Genomic DNA, 20687 nt, shown 5'->3' with positions numbered 1-20687 from the left:
AGCTAACGAACTCGGGCAGTCCGTGACCCGCGTTCGAACGAATCTCGCCAACTTGATAGGAACAGGCACGAAGGGAATCGAAGGCATAGATTGGCAGCTGCCATTTTTACGACTCGTTGGAAACGAGTTGTTTGAACAACCGATACGATTACCGCAAACAACGGGAATGATCGATCGTGTCGAACACCTCTCTAGATTCGGTGGCTCGCTCGATTCGCCGGCTCCTACGCATACCGACAGGTTTCCTAGATTATTTAATTTGCCGGCAACGATAAAACGAATTGCGTTCTCCAATCATTTGCGCGGTGTGGTTATCGTGGCTTTCGACGATCATTCAACTGTGTGTCAAAAAAATAATTATTTTACGTTAATGAGCGAGCACGTTGATTCACACGGATGGTAGTGAGAAATGTTGTCGTCGATAAAGCGATTTTTCCTTCTTTCCTTTTTACCTCGAAACGAAAGGATTCCTTCCGTCGACGTGGTTTATCGCCGTGCTCTTCTAAAATTCAACCAAAGTGTCGAATCGTTGCCGGATTTATGGCTCGATTCGCAAACTTACTGCGCGAACGTTCGCCCTGCAAAAGGACACACTACGCGCTTCGTTATGGAAGTTTAACAACCGATGGCTAATGAAACCCTGCTGCTGGCCACTCGGAATTATTACTCTCGGTAGACCTTGCTTTCCTTTGCCTCCATTTCTCGTTTTCGATCCCGTGTATATTTTGGTGAATATATTTTGATGAGATCATCTATCAACTATTGAACAGAAATCGCGTACACATATCGTATTGTGCCGATCCAATAGACAACAAACAAGCGTTATACGTATTTCGAGGAACGTTAGAGCGTAATATACGTATATATAAAATCGTATTACTGCGTTCCAACTAAACTTAGGTCTCGTTGCCTCGTCTCACGTCGATTACCTCTCGGGCGCTGTCCAAAACTGCAAGTTAATTATGATAATAGCCGGCCGTAGATAGACCGTGAATAGAGACAGGAACATTGGCGATCTCCTGCCAATGAAATCCATTTCCCTTCTGCCAGAGGCGATAGGATCGCTAGAGGACGTTTGATCGATGGCATTTGTGCGCCGTCTGTCCAACCGGCGTCGAAATCGACCGGTTCAAGCAGAGATGAGATTCTAAACTGTACCGATTTAATGCAGTACGATAATAGTACGTAAAACGTACTACTACTACTATTACTACTATTACTACTACTGCTACTACTACTATTACTACTATTACTACTACTGCTACTACTACTGTTCGCGTCGAGAAAATTCAGGACGAATTTCGCTCATTTCCGGGATGTGTAAAAGCAGCCTAAACTTGGAAATCACGCGAGACACGTACGCGTATTACGCGACTGCATCGTCGAAATTAGTCTGTCCGGCGGACGGTCGAGCCTCGAGTGTGAAGTTAACTTCCGGATCTAACTTTTGAATAGCGAGAACAGGGTCACGACTTCGCCTCGAGAGAACCGAATCGAATAAGCGAGGGAGGAAGATCGGGCGGAGGATAAATTCGATCGAGCAACACCGAAAGAAAATTGATTCGAACCTTCTCGATTGATCGCGTTTCGCGTTTCAAACGTGTACCGTGAAACGAGAACTGGCCAGCTCTTTAATTTATCTTGTTATTTGCATTACCGAATCGAGGCCAACGAAACATTTGCGGAAACAGATATCGAATCTTCTCCCCCCCCCTTTTTTTAACGTTAAATCAGCGATTTGTTTACACGCCGTTTGAAATAATTCAACGATCGGATCGGATGTCCGATTTTGTTGTTTGTTTGCCAAGTTTGTTTAGAGATTCAATTAATTAACTTTTTGTGGGCATCGTGGAAAAGGAACATTGCGAAAAGTTAGGAGCAAAGGGTCGCAAAAATTTCTCGAAACTCCTCCTTTTCACTCGATATCTCCAAATTTTCTTCTCTTTATTCCTTTCCAACGTTTAACTCGATGACGTTTACTTCACGTTCGAAATTTAATTCGCCCGAAAATCGGTATATGAAAATGTTCGTTTCAATTTCCTCCCCCCCGGTTCATCGTTCTCGACGAATTCCGGAGTAGATTTTCATCATTCGGAATTTCATCGGCGCTTATTAAAATATCAATGGTATTATATCACTTTGCGTGATTCGCAGTGTATCGGTCGCCAGTCGATACCCATTTTCCATCCTGAGCCGAAAGTTAATACGATGAAAATTTACGAATCCCTTTCGAAAGATTTCGCGTATATGAAATCAAAATTAGAATCGATTCGAAAAAGAAAAAGAAGAAAAGATCGAATCCTTTTCCGTTATCGTACGAACATTTCTACGAACGATCTCTACGAGATGCAAGCAACGATTCGACGATTAAGAAAATAGTATCGCCGATTATCCCGAAATTTTCTCCGATCCCGACATCGCGCGACCAATTTACCACCATCAAAGGCGATTAGGGATGGGGAGAGGGAAGTTAACTAGGACGTTGCGGAAGGGCAATTCCAGAACGGATCGACTACTTGGCCGCCTAATTTCGTTAATGGAGAATGCATCGATTGTGTCAGGTGTAGAGAAATAATTGTCTTTTAAGGAGAATTATCCAGCCTCGCGTTGTATCGAAAACTTGTCTCGTCCAGGAATCGACGAGGAATCGCACGTTATTTAGAAGAAAAAAAAAAAATATCAGGAATTGTGCGCGAAGAAGAAAGAAATGGAAGAAGGAGAGTGGACACTTAGCATTTATATTCTTCTTTGAGCGGTCGCTGAAATGGAGCAACCGCTCTATTTTCCCCTCCCCCTATTCTCTCTTTCTCTCTCTCCTCCTCCCCATTCCTTTGAGAAGCTCTCCTTATCGCACTCGGCTCGGAAGGATCTCGAGACGCCTTTTCCGATTTCAATTCAAGTGCGTTCGAACACCGAACCTCGCTTTCATCGTTATTGGATTAAAGGATTAACTCTTGGATGTACGAGGAATTATAAAGTCGGCTGCCTTTGAAAGTCGATAGCTCGGTGTATCTCCCGCGACGCGGTGGATAAATTCTCGCTTCCTTTAATCCATCCGCGCTGGAGAACGCAATGCTACTTTCCCTTCTTTCCTACTCCTCTTAACGAATTTAAACGTTTTAGGCGTTCTTTTCGTCTCTCTATCCTCCTCTTTAAAATCGAACCTGTATCTCTTTCTTTTTTTTCTTAAAAAGAAGAAGAGAAAAAGAAAAAGAAGGACGCGTAAATGGATATAACTCGTCCGGCGAAATACATTTTCAGGGATTACGATCATTGGCGGGGCGCGTTATCGCCAGCGACGAAGCTAATTGATGGAACGCCGCGGTGGAACAACGAGGATGGTTGATTCACGGAAGTCGTTCGCACGACCCGTCACTCGTGAACTTTAATTTCCTGTCTAACGCGCGAGCTGAATACATTAGATATCGGGCTAATTCGAACGGGCGACCGCCGCCATTTTCCATTCAACGCGATTCCGAAATCCGGAACCGGCGAGTATTTGCACGGCGAAACGCCGCGCCGCGATATCTTAACGAACGTTGGCGGTGGATACCTACTATATCGACTAACGAAGAACAAATAAAAAAAATTGCCCGCCCGTGGATCCGCGCATTGGGCGAATATTTAACGTGCCGCGCACGTAGAAACCTTGTTTTTATAAGTTAGCGCGTATATACGCGATTTCACGGTGCTCGACAAATATTTGGACAATGTACATCTACGGTGGAAATGGATGATCGTTATTCGAACCATCGGGCAAACAATATTGGAATGACGCAATTATAACCAATACCAATTTCATTGTCGTATATACGGCCGCGTATAACGGTGCGTTCACTTTTCTCCCCGTTTTTCTCCCTCGTGTCGTCCCGATAGCGAGGCAATTAGTTTAATTTTAATTAAAACGATGAAACGGTGGTTGGATGAAAGGATGGAAGGATGTTGCAACGGAGGATGTACGGCATCGTATGTGCTCGTGGAGCGCGTCAAATTGCCCGATCAAGATCGCTCGCGGCTCTTCGCGCTCCCCGTTTAACGCGACATTACGGCCTTCGTTTTTCACGATATCGCGTCCTCGTCCAACCACGCCGTTTTATCAACGCCGCCGCCGTTTAACTCGTCGCTGGCCCGATCGAATTTATTTCGACGTTGCGCGTGCCGACCGATCTTCCGCTCTCGATACGGAAAGGTGGGGGAGCGCACCACCACCAAACGCTTTCATCGCGACGAAAGTTCGTTGCAACGGGCGCCAGCATGCAAATTAAACAGCAACAGTCTAATCAAATCTCATCGATTGAATCCCTTTTTCGAAGGGAGAGACGTTGGTTGGCGCGTGTTTCGGCGATGTATCTTTACGACTACAACTTTTTCTTCTCTACCGTTGCCGCTCTTTTGTCCTTCTCTCTTTTGTTCTCCAACATTTTGATTTTTGATGAAAGAAGGATTAAAATTCGGGCGATCGTGAGAAATATCGTTTGGAAAAATGGTGTCGATTTTTTTTACGCGAGTTTCGAAACGAATGAAAATTAATAGAATAGCGTGTTTCCCCCCCTCTCTCTTTTTTTCTTGGAAAAAGATCTCGATTCCCGATAAATTGAAATTTTTAGTTGAGAAATATTTTGATAATATTTCGAAACTTTTCGAAAGAGAGATAAAATTCATTTTCAACGTTCGATGCATTTCTTTTATCGGGAGGGAGGGAGCAGTAAATTGATACGGAGAGTAAATTCTTTATCGATCTGAAAAAAATCGATACGAACTTTCCCGATGGTGATTGGTAACGCGAAACATATAACGTTACGAATTTGTCGTGACACACAGGACAAGATGAAACGTTCATATACGGATAAAACATTTACAGATACAGATAAAAATACCATCGATCAAACGCCATCGAGGAACGAATAACTTTTTACCGGGAAGGTTGCGGCAAGTGGATAAGCTCTATTTACGTAAGTACGTAAGATCGGGTATTCAGCCACGCAGTGGATAAGATCGGCTCAGGTCGGACGGCCGTCGGACTAATAGAGGCCTCCACTACTTTTCCCCGGGGGAGTTAAGTGTCAAGTATTATGCGTATTAACGTTAAAGCGGGCATTAAGGAGGGGACGTTGAACTCGGTCGTTAACGAAATGAATAACCGTATGTAGCCGTATATAGAAGCGTATATCGAGCGGACGAATCTACATTTAATCACACGGGTCTCTTCAATTTGATCGAGTCAGTGACGAGGCAAGCTTTCCAGCTTTTTAATACTTCTTTTTTTGCCCTTTGATCGCTTCGCTATTATTTTATTCTTAACTCGGCAAGAGAAATGCGAATACGTTCGAGAATAAAAGCTTCTCAACGTCTCTCCACTCGAGGAAAAATATTCTCGAACTCGTTGCTAAATATACGGAATATTTTTTTTTAATTACCAAAAACGAATTTTGAAAAAAGAAAGCAACGAGCATACGCGCGATAATCGATCGAAGTTGTATATGTATATATATATAGTTGGATTAGAAATTAAACTGTGGCCAGAAGATATATATCGAGAGGGATCGGCGTAATCGATGATACATCGAGTTCCCCGACATCGGGTATCGGAAAGTCCATCGCTCTTAAATTTTTGTATCGCGCGTTGCGCGCCACCGACCGACCGCCAAGCCTCGTCTCGAAATTTGAATATTCATTATCGGGTCCGTGTCCGGCGGATTCCGCGCGGGTAAAATGGAAAAGTGCGATGGAAGGCGGATACGGGAAGGGAGAAATAAAAACGGCCGATGGCTAGCCGGAATATGGAAGGCGTGCGGGGAACGATAAAAAGAAAGCGCGAGCACGAAGAAACAGATGGATACATTAATCAATATGGGATAGCCGATAACAAAAAAGAAAAGTTAATCCGGCGTGATGAAAATTCAATATCGGTGGGCGTGGATAGAACAAAGCTCTGGCTAGGTGAAAAAGGGGAAAAAAAGGGGAAAAGAGAGAAGTAAAACGGAGGAGAGGTGGAAATAAAGTGGAAAGGAATAGCTGGTACCTTGGAATGGAAAAAAAAATAGAGCACAATCAAGTTTCGATTCGGTTATCGAAGTAGTCGCGTGCGGATACAAGGTGGATACGCGCGTAAAACCAGGAGGAGGAACGAAAGCGCGTAAAAATCATATTTGCTCCGAGCGAAATGTATTTACAAGTGGAATTTTATGCACCGAGGATTCCAGACTCGCGGATCAACGATCACGCGGCATACAAGCAGAGCGAAAACGGGCTTGACGAGCAACGCCAACTTGCTTTTCGGTTGTTGGTTTTGTGAAAGTCGTTAAACAGCGTCACCGAGTGCCATTTATGGACTTCTGTTTTCCGGCAGACAGAGAGGTACGATGCGTGTTCTATTCCGGCCCGATGAAATCATACGGTAATCCCGTTTATGAGCTACGAATGAGTCGAGGAATTCGATTCGAAACGTGTTGGAAAATTTCGTCTCTCTCTAAAAATTCTTCCCCCTAATCCTCTTAATCCTTCTTCTTAACCCGCGACTTTTTCACATTTTTTTTCCTTCGCGAGATTATTCTTTTCGGCTCGTTTATTTCGCACGGGATCGTTAACGGAATTATACAGCTCTCCGTTTCCACGTAGGAAGGAGGAACTCTCCAAGGAATGGAACAGTTAGGTCGGCGTTAATCATTTGAAATATCACCACCCGGTTACGAGTTATTTTGAACGCGGTTAAAAGTTGGCTCTGCGGTTTACGCTCGACCTTCGAGATAGCACGCTCGGTTTATTTCGCGAAATAGCAACGTTCGTTGCGCGACTGGTGACCGCGAAGGATCTTAATTCGTACGCGTAACCGGAAGTACACGGCAATTTTAAAACGAGAACCGGAACACGAAGCACCGCCACCCTGTACGACAACCACGAATTACGCCATTTTCCATGGGCTTTCTTTCTTTCTTTCTTTCTTTCTCTTTTTCCCGCCGCATAATCCCGCAATTTGTTTATTAAACAAAAGCCACGCGCCGCGCGCAAAACACGACAAACTTTGGCGAGGAAATTTTTGCGAAACGTTGTTCGTCAAAATCTATGGCCTCGGGAGGGAAAAATCTCGTTTCCAGTCGCTGTGATCGCGGTTCGCCTCGATCGTTTCAAAAACGTATCGAAACGTTGGCGTGCGTTTTCCTCGTGTTTCCTTTCTTCCGTTTTCCTCCCCCCTCTCTCTTCCTCCTTTTGTCCTTTTTTCTATCCACCTCTTGGCCAGATGAAACAACCAATGAAACGCCACTTCCTCGATTCCCTGCGATCCGCGTACCTCGTTAAAAGCCGAGAACCAGTGTCGCTCGCAGGCTCCTACTGTTTTCTGGCGGGCTCACGTTGGATATCCGTTGTCTGGATGCACAGGCGTGCCGGTTGCAACGGAACCGTGTAATAACCACGTACACGAGCCACGGTGGATGGGGACGAGGATGGATAGATCTAGATATAGTGTCGAGGGGGGAAGAGGGAAATGGATTCACCGTGCGTATACGAGGTGTACATAGCTTGCGGTTGTTGATGTAGCCCGATGCATCGAGTGGAGAGTCGAGTCGAGGCGAGGCGAAGAGAACCGGAGAGAGAGGCTAAAGAATGGGATAAACATATATATATATATATATATGTAAAAGCGAAAACAACGAGGGACGGAGAAGCAAGATACGCGGGGAACGGAAGGGAGAGAGAAGGAAAAAACGAACGAGACGGCGAAGGAATAGGAAAATTTACAGGAGATTTCGGGGGAGTGAGCGGAAGAGTTTAAGCAGCACGCGTACGTAGAGCTATGAAACTTGCCTCTAATTCTCCTTGCCCCTAGTCTAGGCGTCTAGGATTCGGTTCATCCTTATCGATGGTACATAAATCAAAGTGTTTACTCAGCAACCAGGGACGAAGGGGAGGATGGAAACGGCGCAAGCTCACGACTAATAATGAGTACAGCCGACGCTTCCCGTCTGACCCGTTCACAGAACCGATCCATTCAGCCGAAACAACAAATCCTTCTATCTCCTTTCCTTTCCGTTCTATTCACCGAAGTCGATGCGGAACGAACGGCTACCCACATCTTTCCCAACCGGTCAGATACCTCGTTTTTCTTTCATGCTACCACGGATCGAATTAGCAAGAGGGTTGGCGCGTCCGCAAACCGGCCGGTTCAAACTCGTTCTCGATCGACGAGGATGGGTGGTATTTAATAATACGTCGTCGATTCGTCCATTGCGAATTTTTTCTCGCTTCTTAGACCCGCTAACGCGTCTTCCCTTTGCGCTCGGGTTTTTTTTGATTGCGCGTCGCCATGGTGATGACTTCGTCTCTTCACCGATGCGTCGAGAGCCTTTCCGGTCGAGTGCGGCAACCACTTGCTTCCGTTCCAGTGTAATTAAAAAGATCGTCGGATACGAGACGTTTTTCCGTCGAGGGCCGAAAAAAAAAAAGAAAGAAAAACGAAAACGCGTCTCAAAAGGAATTCCCGACGTTTTGTCGACGACATCGGATCCCGATCGATGGGAAACCGTTTCGAGTAACGCGGCGGGTTTAACGTTTAAAGAGCACAAAGGATAACCGCGAAGCGTTTTCGGCGGATCCCCTCCCCCTTCCGCGCGCTTCCAAACATCGCGGTCGTCTTTATCCCGCAGCGAGCAAATACTTTAGGCGACGTAAAATCCATAATGAGCTCGGCACGGGAAATTCCACGCGAAAATCGATGCCTCCTAACGAGCCTTCACGTGTGTGTCTGTATATGTACGTATAGTGTATGTATCGTTTCCTTGGAACCGTGTTAAATTGATACGCCGCAAAGAGGCTTCATCCGCCTTCTCAAACAGGAGGTTTTACGAACCAAGTTTAAGCCGAGCGGTGAATGTTGAGGGGGGGAACGACGAGTGCGAGCCCCGTTGTTTGTCGAACAGACTTCCGGCATTGACGAGCATTAAACAAGTTTCTCGCCGTTGGAAGAGAAAGAGAGAGAGTGGCGCAACTTCGACAGAGGGCAGAACGTGGTTAGGTGGAAAAGTGGCGAGGAGAGAAAGGCGGGAGGAGACACATCGTGTTATTGGAACGAAAGATTACCGGACATCGGGTGTTTAATTACCGTAGTCGTAGTTAATACCGAGCACAACTACCGCCAGACCAAACCCAGTCCCGGCGTTCATTGAACCGATGGGTAATCCTTGGGAGCCACAATGGATATCTACGACATGGAATGCAGTAAACCATCGCGTACACAGCCTCGATCTATCGCCTCTCCCCCTTCCCTTCTCGAATGGACGGGCGGAACACGCCGCCTTACGAGATGCCGTTTCCACGTATTCGCGATGTTTGACATTCTCCATTAGGATGAACGAAATAAAAGTACGGGGAGGAAAAAATACGATGGGGGAGGAAGGATCGTTTCGAATTTTTCTCGCACATTTTTTTTTTTTTTTTGGAAATACCTTGCGACGGAAGAAAGGATATCACGAACTTGCAACGTTGATAATAATTGTGCGCGGTGAAATTATCGTTTATCGAACAGCATCGAATGTCGCGAAAGGGGATTTTTTCCCCCGTTCGATACGGCTTTTGTTCGATCCTTTTACACCCGTCCAATCGGCGAAACCGATGACGCGCACCGATGTAAAAGCACCACGTATTCCCCGCGTCGAATTTATTTTATTTAAAAAGTGATTACATTAATGATCGAAAAACGTGGACGTTATACACGCCGATAGCTCGCACACATAAAGGTAATTGTATCGCTTGAAAATGGATTGAATCGATGCTCCGCGATATAATACAGGCCACGTCCGCCGATATAATACCGGGGCATTAATTAGTAAATTAACAACGGCTTTATACGCGGGAGAGTCGAGAACAAAGTCCCGTTTCAAGAATATCGGCGCGCATTGCGATTCAACCTCCGGTTAACGAGCTTCGTAAACAAAGTTTCTTCGAAGGAAAAACTCGTCTCGTCTCGACCCTTTTTCCCCTGCATTTTAAATTCCCCAACTCGGAAACAATTAAATAATGCTGAAACAATAACGAAACCTTTGCCGTTGCCTCGTAATTCCTACGATCCCAACGTCTTCCACCTATACGTAACACCTTTCTCTCCAATTTTTATCATTTCGGTTAAGCATCGCGACCAATGCACGACGACGAAATGCGCGATTTTCCTCGCGCGGAGAGAGGAGCTCGAAATCGGGCGGAGACTCGTTAAGAAGGAAAAAAGAGAGAGAGGAAGAGGGGAAAAAATAACGCGTATGATAACTCGGAGCTGGATAATGAGAGTCGGGAGAGATCCGAGCTCATTTACCTCTTGATCAGAGAACCACCCCGCTCTTTCCTTCGCGTTTCTTCCAGCTCATTCGGCTTTTCCCATTCACCGGCCTCGACCGTTCCACGGTCCGGAACCACGATGTAAAACGTGACCAAGATATCCGCTTCTCCTTTCTTCCCCGCTTCCGCTTCGCACGGAAGACACCGTCTTTTCAAATGTTTCCAAGTAGCACGTTGCTTTCTTAAATTCGCGGTTAATGGCTCGGTGACGCGACACCCCGTGAAAGCTTATGGGGGGAAGGAAGGCGTGGATAGGAAGGCGTTATCCCTAGTACACAGGCGAGGGGAGGGGGGAGTATAATCTTGTTTAAAGATTTTAAGACACCTCCGCTATTCGGAGGGCATTATTATGCGGGGCTGGAGCGAAGAAGGCGAGGAAAACGGGGTTGAATTTCATCGACGTTTGTCTTTTAGAAATTTGCATACATTTCGCCCCACCTCCTTTTCCTCGAGGCTCTGCCTCTTTCAAAGCGGTTCGGGTGTAATCGAATCGAAGGGGGTGAGGGGGGATAGTTTGAAAACGCTACATTATCGAGATATCGTTTCCGGGTAAATGGGGAAGGTATGGGGTTCGAGCGTATTGATTTCGAGATACGATATTACGATTTCATTTTATATTACGATCCGGTCGTAAGAATTAATATCCGCGAGCATCTATGTATCGCTTTTTATATAAATCTCATAATGGCCTCATAATTTTACTTGGCGTGGATATTTTGCCCGGCCACGAAAGGGGTCGATGGCCTATATTTTTCTCCCGACCTCGGACTTTTCAATGTCCGTGGGTATATTTTTAAACGGTCGTTTAATAAGGAGAATGGCAGGTTCGTCGGCGCACACCCCGATCCGCCTTTTCTCTCGCCGAGTTAGCCACTCGACTGCGATGGAACTGCATAAAAACCATATCCGTGCCCTAGAACCTCCCCGGCCCATCTATCGGTTTTTCTTACTTTAAACGTGCCTCGGCAAATATCAGTGCCGCCAGTCCACCGATTTTCCACCGTTAATTCCATAATGGCCGCCCTCCAGTTCTAATAATCCCCCTCCCCCCTCTTTTATAACCCGTTCCTTTCTGAAAGGAAGCTAGCCTACTGAATTCATTTATCGGCTTTTGCCGATTAAAAGGGTTCGACAGATCGGCCACTCGCGCTCCACACCCTTATTAAAAGCGACAAATTTCACGAATCGAGATTCGCTTTCTTTCTCCATTATCCGGTTAATCGCGCATGTTCCCGGACGAAGGGATATTCCTGTCATCGAATCTAGTGTATCTCCACGTTTCTTCGTATTACATCTTCGATTCGTGGAAATATTCGAGCGAATATTGCCAATTTTCTTTTGACCCGTTAACGAACGGTGCACGAGTCAGAATGGCGCGATGGCGATCAATCGTGATTCGAATCATGAATCGACGTGTGACGGAGTGCGTGTTTCGCCGCCTGTTCCCCCTCTTCACATCGCGAAATCGACCTTGTTTCGGTCGGAAATTTATGGGTCGAAAACAAGGACGGCCACCCGATCGTACCTCGCCCCGTGCAGAATTTTAATGGAACGTCGGATTCGTCCGCTTCTCTCGCTCTCCCCCGACCTTTCGCAGGAGTTATTGGTCGTATCGGCTTGTCGTGGACGGTAACGGGGGTGCGGGGGATCAGTAAATGCGCAAACAACCTGTAATGTCGGTCGGGGCTCGATTGCCGCGACTCGATCGTTCCTAGGTAATTTACTGAATTATTATACCGTCAATTTTCATTACCGTCCAATTTACACGGCAATACATTACTCCAATGGAATATAATGGGGCATAAATTTCGGTCGGCCAATCAATAACAGAAGGCTTGTTCCGCAATGTTTTGTTGCTCCAACGTGTTTTACATTAGTCTAGATCATTTCGAAATTAATGGTTCGAGATTAATATCGTTTTTCTCGCGGACCGGGTTATCGAAGCCTCGATACCAAGATTACGGGATCGTTAGCAAAATTAATTTAAAGCCAGTTTTAAACCTCACCTCGAGCTTTCTTTTCTTTTTTTTTTTTTTTTTCGTTTGAATAACTCATATTTCGATGAAGATCGATGTTTACTCAAACCCGATTAACCTAATTTCTCCCGTACACTATTACGCGCCAACCAAATTTGATCCCCGTTGTATCAAAGAATTTCAAGCATTCGTATCGACGCTTGACGTTCAAAATCAAATTCCAATTCGAGTCGAAGGGGTTAGGCATCGTCGATATTAAACGAAATACCGCGGATTTCGTCTAAATGGACACAACGCCGCACTCGATTGGGGGGCGATATGGAAAAAGCGTATACAGGTCTCCTGTTGATTTTCCTCGCGCCGATATACCCGTCGTCGATGGCACGCGCCTCTCCCCTCCTCGAAATCGATCCCCATACGTCTGATCGGGAAACGATTATAAACGCGGCTCTCCTCAAACTTTGGCCAAACTTTGGGATAAACCAAGTTCGGTCGATCGTTGTTCCGTTATTGGCCACCGTGAAAATTACGTGCAATCCTCGTAAAATCTGCTCGCCAGTTTTCACGCGATGTCCCATCTCGCGTTTCGCTTTGACCGAGTCGTAGACTCGAACAAGACAGGCGAATAAAAAGCGCTCGTTGCGGTCCGATTTTCCGGCTCGATTAGCGGCACGATTGCGCCGGTCGCGCGAATATTTCGAATCATTCGACGGAAGAATTCCAGCTTCCCTGAACTCTCGTTAAATTATCCCGACTAACCGGGCATCGAACCGGCAAAGATGGAATTAGCTCCGGAAATAAAAGAATCGGTTCGTCGAGTTTTTCGACTTCTTCTTCTTCTCCTTCGAGTTTTATCGTCTTTGCGGCACTGGCAATTTTTTTTGGATAGCTACGTAACGATATGGAGGAGGATTTACGGGCGGCATAAATTCCCACGAGAGTATTCGTACACGTGTACGCGTTAGATGGGACAGGTTGTTGGTGGACGCGTAACGCGACAAGAATCATGAGTACGGTGTACGGTGTCTGTCTTGAGCGACCTGTTTAGGAGGCTTTCGCGGGGAAAGACGAACAACCTACGCCCCAAACCGTAACAATGCTATTCATGTCACTCGTGGGAATATAGTTTTGTTGCAACCCTGTCATCCATTGTTCTTGTCTCCCTTCTCCCCTTTTTCCGTTTCCTCGACTGTCATGTCGAGCGAATCGCTGCCTCGTTCGTGCGTTCCATAACCGCGTCCCATAACCGAGGAGGGGGCCAGAGACGTGGAAAATATGCTCGCACGGCTGCCATATTCCGCGCATGCACCAACGTCTCGCGTAATTTAAAAGAAGTGGAAAGAAGGCTCGTTCTTACCTAGCTTGCTCCTCGACCGCTTCGTTACTCCATCCACTGCCAATATCCCACGCCGAGTACGAATTGGCGGCGGAGCAATTTGAGCCGGTGTCGATTTTTCAGTTTATTCGTCCATTTCTCGCGGAGAAATTTAACTTTATTTCCCCTCCCGCCCACTAGGATTCATCTAATGGAGCGGAAGATCGAATTCGCCCCGGGGAAAGAGTTGCGAATCGAAGGAAGCGCGGAGTGGCATCCGCCGGTTGAGCTCTCCTCCTCCTCCTCACGTATTTCCGATCTGGCGGCTGCGGCGGCGGCACAACCCCACGAATGGGCGTGCACCCATACCCGTTTCCGGCCAAATATATTTCCATTACCGAGGAAAAGAAAGCGGGCCTTTGAAATCTTCGGCGGCGATCCGATCGGCAACGATCTTGTCCGCCGTAACTTGCCAGCTCCAACTCCCTAGTCGGGAGTTGGAAAATATACTCACGGAGGGGGCATAGCGTGAGCCGAACTTACGGTTCCATCGAGGCAAGGAAGGTTGTTACGTTGGAGACGCAGTCGCGATTCGAAGCGTGCACAGTTAGGAGGCGAGAAAAGAAGGAAGGGTCCGTGTTTCGAGCGCGATTAACGTCGATCCGCCGACGAAACCTTATATCGAATTCCGTGGGACGCTCGCAGCGAGCGAGATAGAGAACCCGCCCCAGCCGGGACTCGCGTGGAATTCGAAATCGGATCATGTTTGACCCATTCCACTCAAGTATAGGTCTTTATTACCCGACCGGCTAAAGCACGGGTCCCTATAAATTCCATCTACGACTCTATTCTTTCACGATCGCTCGAATTCTTCCGCTCAGCTGCCCTTACGTGCGCTTAAGGAATTGGCTTAGCAGGGCCCGTCGATGCGTCGACCGATTAACGTCGATTTGGGAACGCGACTTCGCCGAGGCGGGGAAAAATACACGGTACAATGGAATATAACGTTTCATGCTATAAAGGGCCATTCATCTTGGCCCATTCCAGCCGCCGGTGCTTTTTTCCTTGTTCCATTAACTCTTATTTTTCCTCGAGACCCGCCCACAACCTATCCCATGCCAACCGGAGCCGGGACCGAAGAAAACCAGAAGAACTTTAACCCCGAGGCATCGTATCAAGGCGTTTCCTCCTCTTGCTCTTTTCCTCCAGACTTTTACCCCCTCCTTCCCACCCGCCCATCAAAAGACAGCTCTTTCACCTGCACCCACGCCATTGTGAGCCGGATGCTTATCTCTCTTCCCCTATGAAGGGTTCGTTCCAGGGGCTTGCTCGAAAGGAGATCGAGAGAATTTAACAGGTCGTAAATACGCTCGACGATAATTAATTTTCGTCGATTATTTCCCTGATTTCTTCGATCCAGTTCCTCGGAATCCTTTGCTCCGACTCCTTCCCTCCCTCCTTTCCTCGATTTTTCGCTTCATTATCGTCGTCAACCTGCTTCCGAATTCAACGTGCACTCGTTTCACTCTCGATTCGATGTAAACGAACCAGCCGGAACGCGCGTTCCGTTTGATGAACAATTAATTAATGTGGAAATACCACGCGTCGATACGGAAACGTCGCTGAAATTTAATAAATACGTTCGTTCGAATTCGCCGTTATCGTCACACGCTAATTACGAGTGTCTCTTCCTCCTATGCGCATCGAGCGAATAATTGTCATTAAACTCGTCGCGGTAAAGTAATAATTGCGTTTCTTTCTTTCTTTCTTTCTCTTCCTTCGAACGATAATCGCGAACACCGACATAACAAGTCCTTACGATCTTATTATCATATCACTGCCATCGATGGAGCAACGATTCATCGCCTCCCTTTCGTTCCAACGAGCCAACGATAATCGTATAATCGAGCTTTAGTATTTACCGATCGAATTTACCGAACCGCGATTTCTGACAAGCGGAAATTTGTACCGGCTCGGAAATACGCACGTCGTTTAATTAATTCCCTGGTGGGTGTCGAGTGGCGGGCGCGTCACGCGACAGCTCGATGACGTTGAATGACTGACGTCGCTTTTCTTCTTTCCCGACGTATCCTCGAGCACCTGCTCGAAGGATCTCGTGTTTTCCCCCCCTCCCTTACCGGCTCGAGCGGTATACGTCAATTTTTCTTCTCCATCGGTGGTGGGGGAGGAAATTATTCAACGGAGGTTGGATTGGATCCGACGAAATCGCGATGTACGATTATAATATTGGATTGTTTCCGGTTCGAAGCTTAAATTTACGAGTTTCGATAGCGGTTGTTCGAGAGCGGTTGAATTTTGAAATTAATTATTCGAGTTTCCAGTTGTCTTATATCGATATAATAATGATAATAATAATTATTATTGTTATAATATATTAATTCCACTCGCGTACGAGAACGCGGATAGGGAATGTTCGAGATTTTTTTTTTTTATGGGGAAACGTTTCGTTGACTGTTCAGAAATTTTAGGAATAATGGTTGTTCGATGAAACTGAAAACCATGGCTATTGTTACCAGGAAAAAAAGGAAGTATTAAAGCTGATGGAGAGTTTCGTTAAACGCGTCCGTTTCTCGTATATATCCGCGATGATGATCGTAGACGTCGCTACAATTTCGAATTGTATTTCCATTTTTCCGTTCAACGTCGGTGGATAAATATCGCGTTTAATAAAAGGAATTTCATTGACGAAAGGAAAATAACGAAGTAATTTTTCTTCCTCCTTTTCTTAACCGCTCTTACGACTCTCTTTTAACTCTCGATAAAACGTAGTCGTAGTCGTCGTCGTTCGCGTAAAAAAGAAAATCTGGATCCAAAGGTGACGCGATTCTTAATAAATCTTCGATCCGTCGTTAACCAATTATTCGTCTTCGTATTCGTTAGCGCGATAATCACGAACCGGAGGAAAAAATCAATTTGCAGGTTTGCTCGGTCCAACGATCAAAGATCTCCCGGCGTAATTACGTCCAGTATTATTGGGAACCAATACTCTCTCCGGTGCAATATCATTTCCTCTCCACCACCGCCGCCGCCGCCTCACCACCACGGCGTCATGCTTCACGATGCACCCTTTCCCCGACCGATATTACCGACCTCCTCCATTTACAACTCGCTCGTAAACGATAAAACCGGCCGCGTGTCGTTGACAGCATTTATCTCGGTCCAACTTTGCCGGGAATGTCGTTGTTTCTTTTGTCGGTGGAGGAACGCTCGTGAAAGCGGGGGAAGCGGAGGAACGCGAGCGAGATAAGAGACGATAAGATAAAACTAAAAGTAAGACGTAAGAGAGGAAAGAGCGAGGGAGCAGATTGCGGGATAATAAAAAAAAAAGGCGGACAAAGTGGAACCGCATCGAAGAATTAGCAAATGTCGGTACGATCGTATACGACCCGATTCTGATTAGGAGGCGAGAAATATATCGGCAGAATCGAGATATATTTCGGAGGAGATGGAAATGGAATTTATTTACTACGCTCGTCTCGAGTGCGTCTCAAAGTTGGAGGCGAATTCGTGGGAAGCCGGACAATGGGGGAATTCTCGGGAGCAATTATCGGGAGACTTGCTTGCTCGACAGTCTTTATGCAATCACGGATCTATCGTTGGGCGCGTTGGCGGTTCGCGCGATATCGGCGAATCCTCCACTCGTTTATTCTTTCCGCGAGCGATAGAAGCGGGTAGCTGTTGTCGGTGGCAGCATTTAGTTAAAGGAAGGAACGGAGGGAGGAGATTCTTCGGGGACTTTGAAACGAGGAGGAAAAAGGTGAAAGGGAGAAAGAAGAAGTGGCGGGGTCGCGAAGAAAAAGACGGAGACGAGGTTACAGGAGGTTGCAAACGCTCCACGGGTCACCGCCGTCGCACAACAATACAACCCCATCACCCTTAGCTGCAACCCAACTTCTCCCTCCCCTCCCCCCTCACGCCGTCGAGGTTCTTCCTGCTATCCACGCCTTCACCACTGCTCGTTTCCACGCTCGTTTCCACCAACCTTACCCCCTCCCCCATCCCACCATCTTTTCTCCGGCTGCGCGGCCTACGACTCACCGAGAGCCCTATCCAAGGTGAAACTCACCTCTTTTTACCTTCCTCCCTCCTCGCCACCCTTCTCGAGTTTCTCCGACTTGCTCCTTACCGCACCGCATATTTTCTCCCCCTCTTTTATTCCTCCCCTTTTTCTCCCTCCAGCCTTTTCTCTTTCTCTTCTTATTTCTCCTTTCGCGTCCCCGTTTTTATTTCTCTCTCTCTCCCTCTCGCTGTTTCTTTCTCCCCATAGTCATCGTCGTCGACGTAGTCGCGGTCGTGATCGTGGCCGTTGCCGGGCGTACCAAACCTCCGCCCTTGGACGCCACCGCGGAAATAAATGAGAAGCACACGTCAAAGTAAAAAAAGAAGAAGAAAAAAGGAAAGCCTCTTTTCTCTACCAGCGAGTCGTCGACCGCCCCGCTGTGTTCTTTCCTCCTTAGACGGCGCGGCGCGTCTCGCTGAAAAAAAAAAAAAAAGGAGCCGGTTGCGTTTGTGCGACGCGCGAGCAGGATAAGGACGAGCGTCGCAATAAGACGGCGTCGATGACACGCTTCTCTTGTCGTGCGCGCGCGTTTTTCCCCTTTTTCTTTTTTCTTCTCTCCCTCGCTTCGAACGGCACGTCGATATAATAGGGGAGAGTCGAAGACCGGCGTCCTCGTCAATTCCTCGATTCGGGGTTAAATTCGCGCGTACAGGTGACGCGAGAAAATGGTGGAAATTCGCCTGGCGTCGACGGCCGTTCTTTTCGCGTTCTTTGTGATCGTCTAGGGCTCTTGGACCGAATCATTACCGCTGGCGTTCGCGCATACCTCGCTTATGCGTTCGTATACGCGTTTCGCCACCAAGAACTTCTGCCACGTTTAAACGCCTACGATTATTTTCTTTCTTTTCCGCTTTTTCTTCTTCACTCTCCCTCTCTCTCTCTCTCTCGTTTCGTTAGCGTCGCTAATGATTGACGGGATTCGCTCTCGAGGCTGCAACCGTTTGTCGAGTAGTTGGCACACGCCTAAACGCGCCACTTCGGATTTACCCGAAGAGAGAAGGAATTTTCGAGAAGAACGCGAAGAATGTTGCTCGGTTTGAACGGAGATCATCCGTTGCTCCCGTGGATTCTCTCTTCGTTCTCTGTATTACAGAAAGCACGCGATATACGTTCATCGAAAACATTTCTTTCCTGGGTTGGATCGTTTCTAACTGGTGGAATAGGCACGGTTACGAAATATTTTCGAAAAATTGTAACTGCGAATTCCGAATTGGAGGGATCCCCTCGGATGAAAGTTTTCGTTCGTTGGAAAAGAGGAATCGAATTTCAAGTTCGTGCAAATTTTAACGATCGTTTATCAAAATTATTAAACGATTAATGATATTACGTTGATGATACATCATTAATGATATTGTACGATGCAACACTCGATATGCGCGCTCGAAATAATTTCATCTTCCGCGGGAAGCGGTTTTTTTTATTTATCTTTAAATTTCTGACGTGAATCCTCCTGCACGGTTTCCTAATGGATATTAATTAAGATCTTTAAACACGGAAGAGACGGAAAAAAAGAAAATTGTTGAACGGGAAACGAGTTACGCGGTTAAACGTTAAAGCCTGAAAGAGAGAGAGAGAGAGGGAATACAATGATTAAAAAGGTGAGAGAGATATTATGAAATTCCCGCGGATCGGAATGGGTATGGGAACGCGTTGAATGTGAGCGTTCAGTAGTTAGCCGTGAAATTATTCGTCCCCTTGGCAAGCGTACGTGCCTCGGTGGATGCGCGTGTGGTTCTTTCAGTAGTCGGAACCGATAATATGGCCAGACGTGGCGCTGATTCAGCATCGAACTCGCCGGTCTGCCGCGACATTAAAGTTCCCCCTTCCCCCCTTGCTTCGCCTCGGCTCCACCAAGAAACGGTATTAACTCTCGCTGCTCGCAACTCCGACTGCTGACTACGAGAACGCGCGGAGAAATACACGTGAAATTTTAATGCGAGTTCTCGATTTATCCGTGGCACGCGTGCACCGACTACGACTCTCTCCCCTCCCCCTCCCCCTTTACGTTTATTTCCGTCTCGAAAATTTTTACAAATTATCGGAACGATCCTCGCTAGCGCTCGTGAACCAAGGTGGAAATCGAGAGATCGAAGTAGCGTCCCGAGCGAAACTTACGACCGCTCGTGGCCGTGGCGCTGCGATCGATGCGAACGTACGTTAACCTACGGTAAATGAAGTTACTTGGATCTATTCTCGTCGAGGATTCGATTCCCCTCGAATAGAAAACGAAAGGTCGGGATTCAAGGGTTATCGATCCCGCGTGTGACGATTTCCTATAGCGTGCGCGGCCTATCTAATCACGCCCGTTTCTTTCCCCCGTCTCCCTCCGCTCGAATCTCTTGGAGGACGACGACTGCGGAGGAGACGTGCCGCTGCGAGCGGATGGGATAAATAAATTCCGATCATGAACAGGCGTAATTCGCGGGGGAGAGGGGGCGTGTGGAGGTTTAAATCACCGGCGAAGATGGTGGCAGGCGACACAACGGGGCCGACTGCATTGGATGGGAAGGAGGATTGGGAAGGGGTGGAAACGGTTTAGTCGAGACGCGATATACGCTCAAACGGTGGCGAACAATACTTCGCGACTAATACGGAACGTTTGCCAAATGAAAGCTCAGCAGAGATCGCGCGAGAGGCGAAGGAAGGAACAGAGGCGAGGATCCGAAATATCTCTCGCTAATCACAGGATGGTACGTGTCTGTCTTCTTGCTCGGTTTCCGCAATCTCACGAGACGTCTCGGATCTCCGAGTTTCGAATTATGTACGATCGGGACAATGGGATATCGGGTTTCGAGAAACGATCCGTTCCTCCCCTCGTTTCCAACTTGCTCCTCGTCGATTTCGAATCGTTGCAGACGAAACGATCTTTTCATCTTTCCTACTCTTTCTTAATCATCCGAGCAACGGGACGGGAGTAGCGCGCGCGGATTAAACCGAGTTTCATCCTTTAATCCCGCGTAAATACGGAGACGCTTCGTAAAACTCGTCGTCA

The 20687-nt window shown here is 47.0% G+C and overlaps 1 protein-coding gene across 14 annotated transcripts in view; it reads left to right on the top strand.

Annotated features, from left to right (window-relative positions):
- LOC108002686 (cell adhesion molecule Dscam2) overlaps positions 1-20687 on the top strand; it is a 120141-nt gene that overhangs the window by 2966 nt on the left and 96488 nt on the right. The gene's annotated exons all lie outside the window — the stretch shown is intronic.

The sequence above is a fragment of the Apis cerana genome, linkage group LG2, assembly GCF_029169275.1.
Source record: "Apis cerana isolate GH-2021 linkage group LG2, AcerK_1.0, whole genome shotgun sequence".
Taxonomy (NCBI): Eukaryota; Metazoa; Arthropoda; class Insecta; order Hymenoptera; family Apidae; genus Apis; species Apis cerana.
This window is presented reverse-complemented; position numbering and strand designations above follow the sequence as displayed.